We start from the raw sequence: 4,206 nt of genomic DNA, 5'->3' as shown, positions 1-4,206 counted from the left end.
AAGTTAATTTTTTGTGTTGCACAAAAGCTGAAGTTCAGGACACAAATACATTAATGCATTGAGAAAAATTGATTTTGTAAAATAAAAATAATAATGTAAATAAGTAATAATAAGAAATGTCAGCCACAGGGTTGCTATAGTTAACAAAAACTAAAACCATAAAAAAAAAAATACTTTTGCTAACTGAAATAAACATTAATGAAAAAAAAAAAATTCAGCTAGTTACCAAGGCAACATTTTCATTTAGTTTAACTTAAAATAACGAAAAAAAAAAATAAAAAAAAACTGAAAATAGAATAAAAACTAAACTAGACAAATAAAAAAAGCTAATAAAAATGACAGACAAAAAAAAAATGAAAACGTAAAAACAAAATTCTAAATATTATTAAAAACTATAATAGTATCTCAATGATACTAAAATAACACTGGTCAGTCCTGCAAAATAAAATAAAAATAAATAAAATAGCAGTGTGTTGTGAGAATAAAAAATGTCTTGACTTGAGTTATTATTGATGTGAGTATTTAGCTGGAGATGCGGTGTGTGTGTGTGTGTGTAGCTGGTTATAACCCGAGGAGTCAAACCCATCGCAGTCTGCTGCTGTGTCTCCTCATGACCTCCTGTGACCTCTCAGACCAGACCAAGGGCTGGAAAACCACCAGGAAGATCGCGGTACGAGTCCTGAAGCTCACAGACTCATGAGTCCAGCCAAACACTGTCTCTCTCTCACTCTTCTGTGTTTGTTTCGCAGGAGCTGATCTATAAAGAGTTCTTCTCTCAGGGGGATCTGGTGAGTTAAACCTCACTGTTGTTTGTGTTTCAGAGACATTTCTATCTGTGCTGCTAACCTGGTTTGATCAAAGACACTCGTTTAATTACCTTCCCAGCAGCATGTGACCAACTTTCAATGTGTAAATAACAATTGTTGTTTCAATATTAAACAATAAATAAATAACATATATAATACTAAATGGTTGTAAAAAGGTTAACAGGACACTTAAGTAAATGTTAAAATTTTATCAAAATTTGTTGAATAGATGTTGAAAAGATATATCAATATTTTCAATTTGCAAAATTGAAACAAATTTCTGTGATCCAAAGAGTTTGGTTCACCAAATTAATGTTGAAACGCTGCCTGGTTCCGTTATTCACTTAAAACATGTTCAGTTTTTTTTTATTTTTTTATAATCACTAAGACTTTATTTCCAAGTTTAACCCCGTACAGCCTGACATATGAAATTTAAAATGTTTTAATTAAAGTTTATTGAAACTTTATTTGGGCCATCAGGCTTTTCTGGCTCATGTAGTCTGATACAGTGAGAATATGGAGGAGACTCAAACTGAACAAAAATATGAATTTACTGCAGATGTTGATATTTACAGAAGCTGAACGTATCTACAATTACACTAAATGACTGGATAAAACACTCTAAACTATCAATCAGAGACAGAAGACACGAGGAGATCGAGTTTGATCATTGAGAGGCCTTAGAAGTTCATGATACACCTGACTCTGTTCTTGTGTCTTCAGGAGAAGGCGATGGGAAACAGACCCAGTGAGATGATGGACCGTGAGAAAGCCTACATCCCTGAACTCCAGATCAGCTTCATGGAGCACATCGCCATGCCAATATACAAGTCAGAGAATCACTCATGTCATGCATGTGACGCTGCTTATTTATCAAGACCAGCTTTAAGAGTTTAGAGTAACTCTGGTGTTTTTTTTCAGGCTCCTGCAGGAGATTTTCCCGCGTTCGGCCGAGCTTTACGAGCGAGTGGCCGCCAACCGCGAGCAGTGGGCCAAAGTCTCGCACAAGTTCACCATCCGCGGACTGCCGAGCAACAACTCGCTGGACTTTCTGGATGAGGAGTTCGAGCTGCTGCAGTCTCAGGGTGCCTTCGGAGACGATTCGCACCGCATGAACGGTTGCCTGGACGACGACTGTGACAAACACAACCAATGACGTCGCTAGGGCAAAGGTCACCTGACGGATTCCGTCTGGGTAAAATTCCGTAGTTACCGACGAGGCTTTGAGGAAAGGTTCATTGTCACCTTTTTGCCGTTGCTATGGAGACAGGTTTTGCTCAATGAAGAACGATGGATGGTGTTGCGCAGTCGGCAGAGTGTGTAATGTTACGCAAAAAGTTATATTCTCAGTGGCCCCGTTGTAATAGCTAAACATATTTTATTCTAAATGAAACAACTAAACAATTAATTGTATGAAACGTAACAAGTCCAGCAGCCCAGTGTTACATTTTTAAAAGCTGTAACAAATACAGGTGTCTAGTGTTACATGTTTAGAACTTGTAACAATTCCAGCTGCCTGGTGTTACAGTGTTACATTTTTTTTTTTTTACAACTTGTAACAATTCCAGCTGCATGGTGTTACATTTTTACAACTTGTAACAGTGTAACACCTGCTGCTGGAATTGTTACATTTTTAACACTTTGTAACAATTTCAGAAGCCTGGTGTTACACTTTTAGAACTTGTAACAATCACAGCTGCCTGGTGTTACAGTGTTACATTTTTGAAACTTGTGACAATTCCAGCAGCCCGGTATTACATTTTTAAAATTCATAACAATTCCAGATACCCAGTGTTACATTTTTTAAACTTGTAATAATTCCAGCTGCCTGGTGTTATACTTTTGCAACTTTTAACAGTGTAACACCAGCTGCTGGAATTGTTATGTTTTTAACACTTTGTAGCAAGTTCAGCAGCCTGGTATTACACTTTTAGGTAACACTTTATTTTAAGGTGTCCTTGTTACATATGTTACATGTACTTACTATTATAATAACAATTAATTATGCTTAATTACATGCAAGTAACGCTAAACCAAACCCTAATCCTAACCATAACCATAGGTGTCCTTGTTACATATGTTACATGTACTTCAGTACTTATATGTATAATTACACTGGAACAAGGACACCTTAAAATAAAGTGTAACCCATTTTTACAACTTGTAACACTGTAACACCAGCTGCTGGAATTGTTATGTTTTTAACACTTTGTAGCAAGTTCAGCAGCCTGGTGTTACACTTTTAGAACTTGTAATAATTCCAGCTGCCTGGTGTTACATTTTTAGAATTGTTTTGAAGTAGTTGTTATTTTGTGACACATCCAAGAAGCAGCTCATTTAAATACTACAAAGAAAACTAAGCCACTGTTTTCTTTTCTGCGTCCTTAGCAATTTACAGAAATTGTCAGACGAAACAGATCTTTGGATAATTAATCTTTTGCTTTCAACCAATTTCGCCCCTCAGACATCAGTTGTCCCTGTTTACACAGAAAAACGCAACACAACAACATTTCTCCATTCCCGAAATCCCAAAACCCAAACCAATCATTGAAAACCTCAGTCAAGTGAGCAGCGGCTGGCGGCCAGAGAGAGATTAGAGCGCGCGCGTGCGTGCGTGACGACAGGCGTGAAAACACACGGCCCCCGGAGACCTTCTGAGACATCTGCTGGTTTCAGACGTGCCCATCCGGAACTGAATCTGTACATATAGTTGTGTGTTTTAAAGGGCTACGCGGCCCTCACACTTTTCTTTCTCAGGATGGCAGAATGTGTGCGTCAAATGGATCTTGCCTTACAAATGTTTGCGTTGCCTTCCTGAGTGACTTTAAAAAGAGATCTATGTATAAAAACATTCAGCCTATCTATGTACAGCTCTGCAGCTACATGGATGTATAGAGATATCTATTTGCCGTGTGTAAATGTGTGTTTGCACAGGTGTGACTGTAAGTGCATTTGCCAAAATCTGCAAAGGACAGAAACAAAAGCGTGATGTCAGTTTGCTTGTACTAGCTTCTCCCACACGGGCCGCTAACATTAACCTGTGTCAATTTCACAAAAACTCATTCATATTTCTCAGCAAAATCAAAAGAATTAAATAAGTTATATTAAATTTTATGATTAAAATTTGGCATACATTTTTTTAAGACCATTATCATTGTAACATTAATTAAATGTCCTTACATTTTATTTACGATTTATTTTTTTAATTTATTACAGTATATATATATATATATATATACACGTTTAATTTTCATTAATGTCATAATGTTAAAATTGTAATGGTCTTAAGAAAAGTCTTCATGCTAATTTTTTTTAAAGATTTTTTTTTTATTATTATTTAAATATTTTTTAGATGACTTTTTGTTTGTTTTTGTTTTTTTGTTGTGGTTTTTTTTTTTTT

The 4,206-nt window shown here is 36.0% G+C and overlaps 1 pseudogene; it reads left to right on the top strand.

Annotated features, from left to right (window-relative positions):
- Window positions 1-3,946, top strand: part of LOC107709405 (cGMP-dependent 3',5'-cyclic phosphodiesterase-like) — a 48,881-nt pseudogene extending 44,935 nt beyond the window's left edge.
- Window positions 3,947-4,206: the final 260 nt, after the last annotated feature.

This window comes from Sinocyclocheilus rhinocerous, unplaced genomic scaffold (genome assembly GCF_001515625.1).
Source record: "Sinocyclocheilus rhinocerous isolate Xijiao unplaced genomic scaffold, SAMN03320098_v1.1 scaffold3493, whole genome shotgun sequence".
Classification (NCBI taxonomy): Eukaryota; Metazoa; Chordata; class Actinopteri; order Cypriniformes; family Cyprinidae; genus Sinocyclocheilus; species Sinocyclocheilus rhinocerous.
Note: the sequence above shows the minus strand (reverse complement) of the source record. Positions and strands in the feature narration are given on the sequence as shown.